This window comes from Pelodiscus sinensis, chromosome 9 (genome assembly GCF_049634645.1).
Source record: "Pelodiscus sinensis isolate JC-2024 chromosome 9, ASM4963464v1, whole genome shotgun sequence".
In the NCBI taxonomy this organism is placed as follows: Eukaryota; Metazoa; Chordata; order Testudines; family Trionychidae; genus Pelodiscus; species Pelodiscus sinensis.
In genome coordinates, this window is record NC_134719.1 from 24,230,886 (window position 1) to 24,246,338 (window position 15,453).

General features: G+C 40.4%; 1 protein-coding gene across 12 annotated transcripts in view; it reads left to right on the forward strand.

The window, feature by feature from the left end:
* The window catches only part of ST6GALNAC3 (ST6 N-acetylgalactosaminide alpha-2,6-sialyltransferase 3), a 334,346-nt gene that overhangs the window by 109,150 nt on the left and 209,743 nt on the right, over nt 1–15,453 (forward strand). Inside the window, exon 2 of one of the 12 annotated variants that reach the window (XM_075936282.1) lies at nt 4,203–4,291. The exons of the other annotated variants lie outside the window; for them this stretch is intronic. The gene's annotated coding sequence lies outside the window, so the exon portion shown is untranslated. The remainder of the gene's footprint in view (nt 1–4,202; nt 4,292–15,453) is intronic. 12 annotated transcript variants of the gene reach the window in all.

Consider the following 15,453-nt stretch of genomic DNA (forward strand, 5'->3'; position numbering starts at 1 on the left):
AGTGTGAGACCCCCTGCACTTAAGAATTCCTTTTTTCTTTCCTGATAGTTTTCTCTGAGTCTCATCACAATAGTATCTGTCCACTTCACAAAGAAATGGTTCATTCTTGAAATTCCCCTGTGAGATCAGATATTATTATTGTTAGCCCCATTTTACAGAGACAGAACTGAGGGAATGAGAGATTAAAGCTATGTCTATACGATGAGCCTCTTGCAGATGAGCAAATGCAAATAGAGTGCTCATTTGCATATGTCATGCTCTCATTTGCATTTCCTCTTCCTTCCCTTTTTGTGCAAGAGGTTTTTATGCAAAAAAGCGTTGTATAGATGGTGCCTTTTTGCACATAAAAACCTTTTTGTGCAAGAGCCATTCTTCCTCAGGGGGTTTTTGCGCAAAAAGGCACCATTTACACAGTGCTTTTTTGCGCAAAAACCTCTTGCACAAAAAGGAAAGGAAGAGGAAATGCAAATGAGAGTGCAACATAAGCAAATGAGCACTCCATTTGCATTTGCTTTTCTGCAAAAAGATCGTAATGTAGACGTAGCCTCAGTGATTTACTCATTTGGTCATGCAGGAAGATTAAAAAGACTGGGAAATGTTCACCTTGGAAAAAGAGATGATTAAGGGGATATGATAGAGGTATATGAAATCATTAGAATGTTAATAAGGAAGTGTTGTTTACCCCTTCACAGAGCACAGGAACAAAGGGGTCACCCGATGAAATGTATAGGCTGCAGGTTTAAAACTAACAAAGGAAAGTACTTCATACAACACTGTCATTTGTGGAAGTCATTACGGGGGATGTTGGAAAGATCAAAGGTGTAACTGGGTTAAAAATATTAAATAACTTTATGGAGAATAGATACATCAGTGGCTGTTAGTAAAGATTGTGAGAGATGCAACCCCATTCTCTAGGTTTCTGACTGACAAAAGCTTATTATTGGTGGAGCAATGGGCATGGCAACAAAAGTAAAATTTTCAGAATATTCTATTGACTTTTTATGTGACCGAGGATAACATTTCAAGGGTGCCTATGTCTTGCATTTAGGCAGGGAAAGAACTATGCCAGGGCAAGGATTTAAATAAACTAAACAAGTTTGGAGGCTTTCAAAGAGGGTTAATGCATTCAAATTGTTAGGCAGGGAAGGTGATTATAGAAGCTGTGGTTTTGGGCTGGAAAGAATGAGATGGGTGTCAGGGAGGCCAGAAAGGAAGAAGATAAGGTGTGTATGAGATTTTCAGCTATAAGGCTAAAAAAAAAGAACATATAAATAGATCTTTTAAATATACAAATGGGTTATGCAATCTTTTCTGCTGTTTACAGAATGCTACTCCTAAAACCCCTGGTGACTTATAAACATGTCAGACAGTTCTGTCGTAGTGCTTTGGTTCCACTGTCGCCCGTGAACTGTCCATCTCAAAGACACATCTGTTCTGTGATCAGTATATTTGGTAGTCCCTTTGCAAATTTAAGGACAGCTACACTGAGTAGTTTGAATGATTGAAATGATGCTGTACTTTATTTTTCCAATTTATCAAATTATTCAGTACAGTGGAATACAGTTACTTTATTTGTAGAGTTGGGTGCCTCCCTCCACAAATTCACTATAAAATGTAATTGAATTCAGTTATTCTAGTTAGACAGTGAATGGCAGAACATGATGATACTGCATTACCAGGCTAGTACAGTATATTGTAAAGATATTACAGTATGATTAATAGAATGGATGCTCGATTCCATGGTCTTCCAGCCATTACAACTAAGTCACTTATGATTCAGTATAATTTGTGACTGGTTTTTTCCTGTGGTGTCATTTTTATCATCACTATCAAAATCTCACACTAGCCTACATGTGTACTTAGGATCACCAGTGCAGATATGTCCAATATGCTTATTGTAGAAATCCACCCCAGCATGCAGCAGTGAAAGTGTGTGTATGGGTGTGTGTGTGTGTGCATGCGAGAGAGAGCACACACGCAATGGAAGTTAATGAAATTCTTTCTCAAAAATGCCTCATTAGTGAATTTTATTGGAAATTTTTGGACTGCTGTATGGGCCAAATGCCTGATCTGTGTTCTTTGGTGAGAAAAGTACAGTAGGTTATCTTGCCATCTGCCGTGCCTCTGAAGAGTTCATACATCAGTATCACACAGTTGTTCTCAACCAAGTTGCTTTATCAATCAGACCTCTACGGTACCAAAAGAATGCTTTCATGTGATGGACAAAAAAGATGAGTTTTGCTATACAGGAAGGCAGGAATCCTGTATTCATGTGTGCAAAGCACTTGAGATGCATATACTGTACCCTTACAAAACACTTTCGCTCAGCAATGCCCTCCAGCAGTTGTGAAAATCAGAAATGTAGGTCTGTAGGGTGTAATCCTTTAAGGCAGCTTTCTCAATCATGTGGGCTAAGTATAATCAGTCAGCATTTCCAGAATACGCTAAACCAATCAGGAGTTTGCAAATCCCTGCACCTTAAAGTCTGATTGTTCCAGATGCTACCTGTTATTACATTCTTATACTAAAACATGGATTGAATAATCTCAGACTCTTGTATGCGTATGTTTTTCCTCTTTAGATTAGGTTTAACAATAGGAGCATTTCTTAAGTTAGCTCTCAAAGTGTGGGAATGGTTGTCTCCAGTGAATTTGTTCTGTTTTCTTGATTAATTAAATATTGAACGTTGTAGCATCCTCATTTCTCCTGTATTTGAACTGTATCAGCTTCCCTTCAAAAACATTTCAGTTCACCAGTTTTAATCACACAGGCTGTATTAAAGCACACCCATGATAAGAGAAACATAGGTAGCCTTTTCAACATGTTCTGTATGTCCCCAAATCTTAGGGTTTTTTTTTTCTTCCAAGAGCTTTTCTAAAAATAATTCTCTGCAAGTGTCCTCTGCATTTCTGGTACAGTACAGCCAGGCAGCTCCCTCTTGGTGCTTACATAATTTAGCAGTCCATATTTGTGCTTGGCTAATATCCACCATAGATCACTTTGCTATTCTGACTGTGGATCCAGAAGATGATACAGTCTATTGGGGTTCATGCTATTGAGTATCTTACAAATTGCAGGGACTGGATGTGTTTTGACTTTACAATATTTGGTTTGGGAGATTTTAAATGCATAGAAAATTTTCCATCCCCCCTCATTTTATATTCCTTTTGAACTGAATTTGTTCTCTTTCACACTAGAGCAAATCATGAGAGCTCCTTGGAAATCAACTGTATTATATCATGCAAAACTAATGTACATGAAGGGAAGGCAGGCTCTATCTTAGAATGTAGTGTAGAATAAACTCTCATACCATTTTTGTGCTACTTGCCAACCAATGCCGCACAGTTTAATAAACATCTGCACTGTTCATGTACATTATATTACAATTTACTACTCTAAATTAATTTGCAGTAGACTTATCAAATGAATCACACATTTTGAGGTGCTTGAGCTAAATATACATACTGAGAAATTGTGAGAAATTGAGATGCATATTTGTCTAGGATAAGTGATACTTAAAGACAAAATACTTTGAGATAATCTGTATGTATATTATAACTACTTGCCACAACGTATGATTTCAACATTAAGCTTTTCTATTTACTGGATGGAATTAGAATTTTGTATCAAATCCTCTACAGGCAATAATTCAAGGAAAATCTCCTTTGGCTCAAAAGTTCTGTCCTCCTTGTTGTGAAGTGATTTGTGTCTGTGCTGAACAGTTAAAACTGTCAATTCCCCTGTGGCTCTGGATTTGTTACAATATTTAGCAAAGCCAACACAGCACCAGAATTAGAGCACTGCAGCATATTTTACTCAATATGTTTCAAATACTCCTTATCACCAAAGGCACTAACTACTACAAGGAAATGCATGTGGTTCAGTGGTTAAGCAGTTGGATCTTATTGTTTCTGTGGCTTTGTAGAGAACTGAAGGCATCCAAGGAATGCTCAAAAACAGTTGCTAAGAACATTGCAGCTTAGTTTTACTTTACTGATCCAAAGTGTACTGAAGACTAAATGAGAAAAATCAATTCCTTAAAAAGCTCTTCAGTCTGTCTTCACTGATGTTACACAAACAAATCATAGTGTTCCAGGGGGCAGTATAGAATTACCTCTCGTGCCATAATCAATGTCTAGTTTTAATAGGAAATGAGATACAAACTGTGAGCAAAAGGAAAATTTGTCTAATTTTGACCACAGGACTGGAAAAAACTCTAATGGGTGATGTCTACAACACTGCTTCATGCCAGGGTCTCTTTAGGTCCAGTGATCCAAATCCATGAAGTCAGGTGAGAAATGAATGGCTATCACCCATGTAAACTAACTCTGGCTCCCAAGTAGTGGTGATGAGGAGTTTGTGCGTGTGCTTGTGTTTTATCTCTGGCTCTTGTTTCTTTGATTTGTGATGCACCTGGAAATCAAGATGGTATTTTACTTCCATTATTAGAATGTGATGTGTAGGCAATACTGAAAGTGGTTATCTTTCTTGTGAGACTTCCCTACTTAAATAAGCTGCTTTGTAACTGTCTGACAGGAAAGACACATAGGTCTGTGTATGAATTTCTTTTCTCTGTTGGTGGTATATTCTTGAGATATTAAATAATAAGGTACCCTGTTAATTATGCTTCTAGGAATTTCTGTCCTCATTTCATTGAACCATTATTGTATATGAAATTCCTGATTCTCCTCACTGTCTTTTATTCTTTTTGTCAGTGTGCAGCACCAGCCATTTTCAAAGTTGGAAGTGCAAAACACTGGATTTAGCATATATCTATCAAACTCCAAGAAGACCTACTAGAAAAGCAGCAACAGTTTTTCAAAAGATCCAAATAAAGACTGATTGCTTTGTGGCAGTATCGTGCAGATCTCATTAGAGACCTTTTAGTTTTGTGATTTTTTTTTTTCCTCATGCAACTTTGGAAATGGAAGAGACTTGCCTTTTGTGGCAATAATATGTAACGCTGAGGGCAGAATCAAACCTGGACCTCAGGAGCTTAGTGCATAAGCCTCTACTGCATGAGTGAAAAGCCAGCTACCTGGTAGCTAAGGCTGTAGAGCAGACTTACTCTTCTCTCTGTAAGTGGTCTCAGTGCTACTAGATGAGACATTATACTACACCCAGTAGGTGCGTGGGATACAACATATACAGGCAGTCCCCGGGTTACGTACAAGATAGGGACTGTAGGTTTGTTCTTAAGTTGAATCTGTATGTAAGTCGGAACTGGCGTCCAGATTCAGCCGCTGCTGAAACTGACCAGCAGTGGCTGAATCAGGACCTGGGGCAGAGCAGCTGGGGTGCTGCCGGGTTGGTCCAGTAGTGCCCAGAGCGGCGCTGCAGGACCAATTGGCAGCGCCCCAGCTGCTCTGCCCCAGGGTCCAAAACAAAAGCCTGGTCTGCTGGGGGGGGCACACTAGCTGCGCCCCCCCCCAGCAGACCAGGGACACGGGGAGCAGAGCCGCAGTGGCAGCGGGGTGCCGCGCCTCTGAGGCTTTGCTCTGGCAAAGTTTCAGAGGCGCGGGACCCCGCCACTGCTGCGGCTTCAGTCCCGGTGCCTGTGGTCTGCTGGGGACGGTCCCCAGCAGACCACAGGCACCGGGACTGAAGCTGCAGCAGCGGCGGTTCCCCGCGCTTCTGAGGCTTTTCTCTGGCAAAGCCTCAGAAGTGCGGGAACCCGCCCGGTGCCCCTGGTCGGCTGGAGACGGTCTCCAGCAGACCAGGGGCACCGGAGCAGCTTACGAACGGGGCTTTCTCGCCCCGGAGCTCGCAGGTAGCAATCCGCCACCTTGACCTCCGGGGCGAGAAAGCCCCGTTCGTAAGTGCGGATCCGACGTAAGTCAGATCCGCGTAAGTCGGGGACTGCCTGTATTTATAAACTAGCACATTTATGTGGCATTGCTTGTGTCCTTAAGGAGGGGCTCTGGGCTGGGGCCGTAGGAGGTGCAGAAGTCAGGGATGGGGAGTGAGGAGGAACTCTGAGCTGGGACTGGGTGTGTATGTGTAGGGAGAAGAGTGGGAGAACAAAGCCTGCCCCCCCCTTAGATTCAGACCAGGGCAGCTTGCTCTTCCATTTCCTGTCCCTGTCAGGGAGCAAGAACAAAGTGCACAGCTCATTTCCCCCTGGACTCCCCATCCAGAGTGCACTTCCCCTCACTCCCTGACAACTTCAGCGATGTTCCAGAACAAACTGGGAGAAGGGAATTTCAGGGCCCCCCCCTTCCCAAGGCACTTTTTTGAAAGGGTGGGGAAGCTCCCACTCTCCTACTCTCCTTAAAGGAAGCTTCGGGAGTGGGAGACTGGGATAGTCCTGGATGGGGGAGGAGGGTCACGCTCCCAGCCAACCCCTTTCACCTGCCTGGTGATTCTCTTTTCTGTATGATTTTATGAGAAGCAGTCCCATTCCAGGCACATCCCATTTTCCTGGCATAACCAAACCCTTATCTTGTTTTAAGTTCTGAGAAGAGAAAGTGGCATACCAAACATGGTGGTCTTAGCTCTTACCATTCAGGAGGAGTTCTTGAAAAAACAGACAGAGACTCACAAACTTTCTCAAATATATAGTAGATGTTTCTGGGGAGCCCCAGGTGGTCAAAGCATAGAAGTGCACTGAAAAGTTAAGAAGTAAGAAGTGGTCAGGGTATGAGTTCAAAACATGGGAAATGGAGCGGGAGGAAAGTCTTTTTCCCTTGACTGCAAACCCTTAACTTCTGAGAATTGTTTTTATTGATCAGGTACCACTGAGCTTAACTTTAGCGTGTTTTCTATTACAATGGGACCAAGAGAAAGACATGACTTGACTGAAACAGGTAGCTTTATGCTGTTTTTCACACTTCCCAGGAAATGCTTTTTTATTCATTTAACAATATTAGAACCAGACCTCCAAAAGTGCCTCTGTGGATGAACATACAAAACTCTGCATGTGCTACCTGAACATAAAGCATTTGTACATGTAGTGTTTGTGTAAAATATCTATCTACATCTCCCACACACAGGTAGACCTTAATGCTCAAAAAGCACTTATGAAACTCAGAAAGGGTACTTTAAAATGGTTTTGTCCCTCTATGTGGCCTGCTTCCCATTTGTTAGTACAGTGCCTCACACTTAATAGCTTTGCTAATAAAGAAGAAAACCAATTTCACTTGGGTAGATTTCCCACAGAGATAGCAAAAGGATTATTTGGTAGAGTTGGTAATTACGGTTTTTACAAGAAAAAACTACACTTTTCAAAAACCAGCCCAACCTACTATGCTTTCCAAGTGCATGGGAAAAGGATATAAAAACAATGGCATAGAGTCATAGAATACTGGAACTGGAGGGGACCTTGAGAGGTCATCAAAACTAGTCTTTTGCCCTCATGGTAGGACAAAACATCATCTAGATCAGTGTATCCTAACCAGGGTTCCTCAGATCCCTGGGGTTCCACAGACCATCATCAGGGGTTCCACAAGAAATCATGGAATAAATAAATAATTTTTTTTCTTAACAATGTAAGCTGACACACACACACACACACACACACACACACACACACACACACACACACACACACACACACACACACACACACACACACACACACACACACACACACACACACACACACAGCTCTTTACAAATAAATTTCCTTGACAATACTTTAGCAGTAATTGAATTGCGCTCCCCGCTGTCAACTTTTTCTGGCCAACCAAATGTTTTCATAGGTAGGGGTTCCTCAGGATATGAAAAATTATTTTAGGGGTTCTTCCATGGGAAAAATGTTGGGAATCATTAATTTAGATAATTCCTGACAGATATTTATCTAACCTGCTTTTAAACATCTCCAATGATGGAGATTCCAAAACCTCCCTAGGCAATTTATTCCAGTGCTTAACTATCTTGACAGTTAGGAAGATTTTCCTAATGTCCAACCTTGCTGTAATTTAAGCCCATTGCTTCTTGTCCTATCATCAGAGACTAAGGAGAATAATTTTTCTCCCTTCTCCTTGTAAACTCAGTCTTCTCTTTTCCAAACTAAACAAACTCACTTCTATCAGTCTTCCCTCATCAGTTATGTTTTCTAATCCTTTAATCATTTTTTGTTGCCCTTCTCCGGACTTTCTCCAGTTTGTCCACATCTTTCCTGAAATGTGGTGCACACAATACTCTAAGTCTCCATTTAGATTGGCAAGATTTTGCACAAAAGCAGCCACTTTTGCGTAAAATCTTGCCGCCTATCTACACTGGCCGCGAGTATTTGCACAAGAACACTGACTTTGTACTGTACAAAATCAGTGGTTCTTGCACAAATACTCCGACGCTCCCTCTCAGGGATAAGCCCTCTTGCACAAGTATTCTTGCGCAAAAGGGCCAGTGTAGACAGCCAAGTTGATAAAAAGCTCAGTTACAATGTCTGTCCATAGTATCATTCCCAAAAGAACTGTGTGATCAAATTAAATCTTGGCTGAGTATTAAAACCTCCTTTGGTGGAATGGTAATTTATTATTATTCTCATTCCACTGAAGTTGGAAAGCTCATATTTAGGAAAAAAAGTTTTTAAATGAATTGCTCCCCCACCAATTATTGTGAGGCAGTAGCATAACTGAGAACTCAAGTTTGGCCTGTGCACTTTATTTTCAAGAAATGGCTTGTGATGGGACACTAGTTGGGGAGGGCTCTAAGTTATTATAGAGAATTCTTTCTCAGGTGTCTGGCTGGTGCATCTTTCCCACATGCTCAGGGTCTAAACTGAGCACAATATTTGGTGTCAGGAAGGAATTTTCCCTAGATCAAATTAGGAGTATCCGGAGGAGGGGGTGTCACTTTCCTCTGAAACATGGTGAAGGGTCCCTTGCCAGCCTAATGTAAATGGTAGATTCTCTGAAACTTTGTCTTTAAATTATTATTTGAGGACTTCAATAACTCAGCCAGAGGTTAGGGATCTATTATAGGAGTGGGTGGGTGAGGTTCTATGGGCTGCAGCATGCAGAAGGTCAAAATAGATTATCGTAATTATTCTGACCATAAAGTCTATGATTCAAAGCATGGTCCATAAGTCAAAATGCAACATTTGTGCAAAGTTCCATCCATTGGGGAACGACCTACTGTAGCTCTAGCAGTAGGAAGTGATATGCAACCCTTTCATTGCTTGAGTTTGGCTCACTATGAAGAGCTCTGAAAAGGCTGGATTAATTTGTATTTTGGCCATAATTATTTGCTCTTTGTGTAGTGGGAGGGTGCGGAGGTGCCACTGGACAGCTTACCTGGTGAAACTTTTATATCCAGGAAGGAGGACCATACAGCGACATACCAGAGAGTTGAATCCTAGAGAGCATCTTGAATCTTGGAGATCAAGAGAGGCCCTGGGGTGGGTGGCCAATGGAAGGGGTTACTGGACTACAGGAGAGCAGATCTCCAGATCCATCCACAAGAGAGAATCCCAGAATTAAGTGAACCCCATGACAAGGGCTTGTGTGGGAACTGCTTAGGGCTGTGTTTTGAAAATCGCTCCCACAAAATTTAGTGTAGGTATAACCACCCATGTAGCTAAACTGTAGCTTTATGCAAAGTAATGTACCTCAGTGTACTTTGCCAGCCTCCCTTTCTGAAAGAAGAAAGGACCTTTATCTTACCATTGGTAAAGGTGCACTAGCTAGAGTATTGTCTCAAGCTGATTCCAAGACAGAGAGAAAGTTTTATACTATTTTTTCAAGTTTTAAAATTACTATTGTAAAATAAGTAAAAGGGAGTAATAATTAGTTTTTTTTAAAATTGTAATTCAGTGTCTTTGTTCAAATATGCATCTTGCTTCACTGCAACAAAGGTTGTTTCTCCGTAACAAAGAAATCGACCTTGCTTGTTATGTGTGAGAGAGTGAGAAATGTAAAAGAAATGAGCGTAAAGGCCGAATGTTCTAGAAAAAAGCCAAGAACAGACGTAAAGATACCAAAGACTGCTGTATATCTTCATCAAGATGTAAGCAGAGGGCAAATTGATGGTTCTAAAAGAAGGCAAGCATTTATCAATTGAGGCAAAATGTTTGTAATCAAAACCAGCTTAGCATGGCAGAAGAACGAAGATAAGCAAAAACAACAACAACAAAAACCCTCGCCCAAAAACCTGAAAATAACAAACATCCATCAAAAAATCAGTATGATGATGCAAAACCCACGATCCTAATGGGGAGAAAACTATTATAAAAGAACTGGTTAACCTTAAGAGCAGGGAATATCCTGCCTTGACTGGAGAATTGGTCCAGATGGATAGACCCCTGCTCCGCCACTCATTATCTATCCACGGACCATGGACTGGTAAATATAACATCGATTGGTGGTTCTGTGTCTATGTAAGCATATGCTAACTGCTTTGCCATTGTATTCTCAATAAATGTGGCTTATTGCCTTTTCCCCTATAAAGATCCTGTGTGCTGCTTCTAAGCTTAATATAGGTTTCAGTCACTATCTCACCCTTATTATTAGTACCAAATCTACTCAGTTGGTGAAGGCTTCACAGGTGTTTTGGGACATTAAAAACAACAACAAAATAACCTTCTGAAGCAAATTACTGTTCTTAATTATAGAGAGGAGCTTCAGAGATGCAAAATAAATTAATGATCAACATACTTCCTGCTGTCTGTAGAGGACATTCCATCAGACCTGATTACAACAATGCATTACATTTTCTTTATATAGCATCTTTAATCCAAACAACTGGGTTTGGGTAATACAAGGTTAAGCATATCAATAGGAGTGCATTGTACAGCACCAAGAGTACAGGTAATAACAGAACACAGAAATAACACATAGTTAAATGTCAACAACTAGAACAAATAAGTGAACACTAGTCCCAAGTGGGAAAGAGTGATTGGGTTTACAAGGCGAGATTAAATAATTCAAAGAAATAAGATTAAAATGGAAGGGAAGGGAGATGGGTTTTAAAACAAAATGTCTACATCTAGACTGGCATGATTTTCCACAAATGCTTTTAACAGAAAAGTTTTTCCATTAAAAGCATTTGCGGAAAAGAGCATCTAGATTGGCATGGACGCTTTTCTGCAAAAGCACTTTTTGCAGAAAAGCATCCATGCCAATCTAGACGCAGTTTTGCGCAAGAAAGCCCCAATCTCCATTTTCGGGGCTTTTTTGCACAAAACAGTTTTTAGCTGTCTACACTGGCCCTCTTGCACAAAAACATTTCCGGAAAAGGGCTTTTGCCTGAACAGGAATGTCAAAGCATTTGCGCAAGAAGCACTGATTTCGGACAATAGAACATCAGTGCTTTTGCGCAAAAATCAAGCGGCCAGTGTAGACAGCTGGCAAGTTTTTGGGCAAAAGCGGCTGCTTTTGTGGAAAAACTTGTCAGTCTAGATGCAGCCAATGGGAAAGAGAGAGAGAGAGAGAGGGTAATAATGGAAGAATGAATTGTTGAGAGTAGATGAGGGGCCCAAACAGGCAGGCAGGGAGTAACTGAAAAAGAACAGAAGCAGTGTGATTTAAATAAAATAGTGAAGGCTTGAAAAAAATAGCACAGATGAGTAAATAGCCATTGGGATAAATGTGAATACAGTGACAAAGCAAAATTGAGATATGGCACATACATTTTGGAATGACTGGGGTGGCTCTGGAGTGGGAAGAGGAGAGAAAAAAATTATGTCTGTGCTTGGAGCCAACAGAGGTGAAGCAAAATTGGCTGAAACACAAGTGCTGCTATTGTTTGTGGCAAAAAGAGCTACTTGAAGAACAAGATAATGCAAGATAGAAAGTAATGGAATTGTGTCTCTCTTTGAGCATACAAGTCTGAAGTTGCAACTTTTAGCCAAAAAGCTTGGTGGCAGCCTAAGAGAGTTAGAGCTGCAGCTGCTTCGGCATGTTTTCTGGCTCTGGGATTGAGGGTATTGTTGCATAAGCGTGTAAAACCAAAGAAATTGCAAATGGATATTCTGATGGCTAGCATATTCCACTTCTTATTTAATGAAACAAGGTAAAAAAGAGATCTAATGAAAAAGGAAGGGCGTCATTCATTATGGAGTCTGAAAGCAAATGAAAAATGATCAGCTGATTAGTGATATGCAATTTGTTTCCTTCGCTCCTCAAATAATGTATAAATGTCATGTTACATAATGTTTACAATGATTAAAGCTGGAGATGAAATAAGATAGGATAGATCTTGTGTTCCTCCCTTGACTAGCAGACACCTTGTCTCATTAATCTCTCTCAGCATAGCAGTCTTAAATTAAACAAACAGCATTATTTGTTGAGATTTATGGCTAAAAGACTTACAGGCTCATGAAGGAAATCTTGCACTACTATTTTCAGAGTGCTGGGGGATAATTTTTATGATTTGTGGTGGTAAGAGCTGACCATAAAATACTCTTGTAACTTGGAATGAGAGTACAAACTAGTTCCAAAAATTTAATATTCTGACAGCAAAATTGCAAATGGTAAATGGTTGGTGGCCACCCTCACAGTATCTTAAAGAGCCTTCTGCTCTTTTTAGATTCATTATCAAGAGCTGCTCTTGCAGCAGCAGTGTGACTAAGCCACAGATATACATTGATAATAATCAGGAACAAATGAAGACGCTTGGAAACAATAATAATAAATAATAGTCCTGCTTCTGAAAGTGGCCAGAAATGGCATTTCCTCATCTTAGGTACTTGTTCCTCGAGTAGCTTCCATTCAGATTTACCAATGTCACTGACAAAATATGCTTCGTTTATGATTACTCTAGTACTACTACAACCGGGAAGTGTGAGTTGGCTTTGAAGGGAAGATGTTCTTGTGGTCAGAGCACTGGACTGGGTCTTAGGGAATGTGGATCCAAATCCTTGTTCTGTTTCAGACTTCCTGTGGAAACTTGGCCAAATGTTTTATCTGACTTTGCCTCACCTACCCATCTGTGAAACAAGAATATAACTTCCTAGCCCTAAGAGCCATTCTGAGGGTAAACTCATTGAGTCACTCGTACTACTGCTTTAGGCAAGAGTGGGTCAAGGGGACTAAAAGCAAGTAAGAACTGGGTCCATTACTCTTTGTGAGGCATTCTGATATTACAGTGATGGAGACCATTGAAGTAGATAGAACCTGCCTCCTGAAACTTCAACAGAAATGTAGAATTAACTGATGAGGGTTTATTACCTGTGAGAGTGTAAGGGGCAGAAAGACACAGTTTGCTTCCCATATGCCAGGCTAAGTTTGCACAACTCGCAGCTAGGAGAAAACCCTCTTGTGGCTCAATCCAATAAAATATTAAGTTCCTTTAACTCTTGTCAAACTCAACAGGGATTGAGAGTGGTTAGAATGTTGATAGGATTGGGCCCATTAATTTCCATGGTACTGGAGGGATGTGGGAGTGCATAAATGTGGAATCCCACCAGGCCATTTTCCCAGTGTGCCCCTCGAATATAACTGCAGTTTTTGCCCCATCCTACTTCCATTAAAGTCAACAGTTCAACTGCCTTTAATTTCAGTGGAAGCAGAATTTACCATGACTTGCTGTCATGGTATTATATTCAGAGAGTATCTTATATCTTTGACAGACGAAAAACTGGTGAAAAAAACTTGTTAGCACTTATTGGCTGCGTCTAGACTGGCATGATTTTGCGCAAATACTTTTAACGGAAAAACTTTTCCGTTAAAAGTATTTGTGCAAGAGAGCGTCTATACTGGCATGTACCTTTCCGCAAAAGATTTGCTTTTGCACAAAAGCATCCATGCCAGTGTAGATGCTCTCTTGCGCAAGAAAGCTCCGATGGCCATTTTGGCCATTGGGCTTTCTTGCGCAAGAAATTAACGTTGCTGTCTACACTGGCCCTCTTGCGCAAGAATACTTGTGCAAGAGGGCTTATCCCTGAGCGGGAGCGTTGAAGTATTTGCTCAAGAACCACTGATTTTGTACATTACAAAGTCAGTGTACTTGTGCAAATACTTGCGGCCAGTGTAGATAGGCAGCAAAATCATGCCAGTCTAGATGCAGCCATTGTGTTGGTTGAAGTACTGGTTATGAGTGACTCACCACCTTGCTTCTATTGTAGCAAATTGTAAAACTTCCTATAGACTGAGAGCAGCATTGAGCCCTACTGTAGAAATCTAGCTGTGATGGTGTCTCTTGGGTACAATCTGATCTGTGGGACTGCTGAGCCTTCCAAAACCACCAGCCTGGCATATCCCTCATAAAATGATGTTGATGTCAAGTACAAGCACATTGAGCTTACTAGACACCACAGGCAGGGACATGCCTAACTGACTTAGGTGAATAGACTCCCTGCCACTCATGAAGCAATAATAGGAAAAAAAATAACCATTCAGAATCCTAAATGTTTAGTGTAAGCAAGTGTTGAATCAAACATCTTTTTCTCATCCTGACAGATGTTACAAGCAGGCTACAGTTCCTCAGTACATTTATTCTTCTCAATAAACTAGGCAAATACAACTTGGATGGGACTACTATAAGGTGGGTGCATAACTGGCTGGATGACTGTTCTCAGAGAGTAGTTATTAACAGTTCACAGTCATGCTGGAAGGGCATGTTCAACAGATCAAGACTTTTAAAATGATAGGATATATTCTGCAAAAAACACACAATTACATGACACTGATGAATATGGAGAATCTAGCATACTTCTTTGATGCATAGTGTCACACTAGCCAAGTGTGATTTCCTTCAGAATTGGTGTAGTCCATAAATGAGATGCATTTTCTTGTATATTTAGTTAGCACTTACGTTCTAGAATAGATAGCAAGCCAAACTGATTTTTATATCAAAACCTTATTAGACAGACTGGTTGTCCACTATATGGATTTTCCATAGGATTGCACTTCTGCATGAGAATATTTAAAGATGCATTTATAACATAAAATATGCATACCCTTTCTAAACTGAAAATGCATAGAATGAAAACCCAAACTGGTTAAATTGTTTTCACATTAAAATAAAATTCCAGCATGAGTCTGTCATGTCCAAAACGCTCCCTGCAAACTGTGGTCTGCTTAAAAAAATGAAAATCTTGGGTTTGATTAGATTAGCTCTGGAGTAACCTACACCAAATAAATCTGTCTTCCTTTCATGTGATTTGTCAGTGTTTATAGCAGGTTTGTACACACAGCTTTCACCATTATTTTCAAGGCAATAAAAGCAGCCATGCAGAAAAGCCACCCATAAATGTCAGAAACCAGAGATATTTTGTTGCATTTCAAGGGCTTTGAAGGTCGAGTTCAATTCAGTTAGCTTAGCCAGAGTCAGAGTACCATGCTATGATGATAGAATGTGTGTTTAGTTAGGATACATGTGTTACTATCCCTATACCATTCTATAGGGATAACAGGTCAGTGAGAGACAGTATATTTTACTACCTGGAGGAATTTTATTTTTTTTTTTTGAAAAATTGTATTCATTGTTATGGTTTCATTTGCTTCTATTGAAATACTGTGCTGAAATCATGCATCAGAAGTAACAAAAATCATGTTTGTATATCACTTA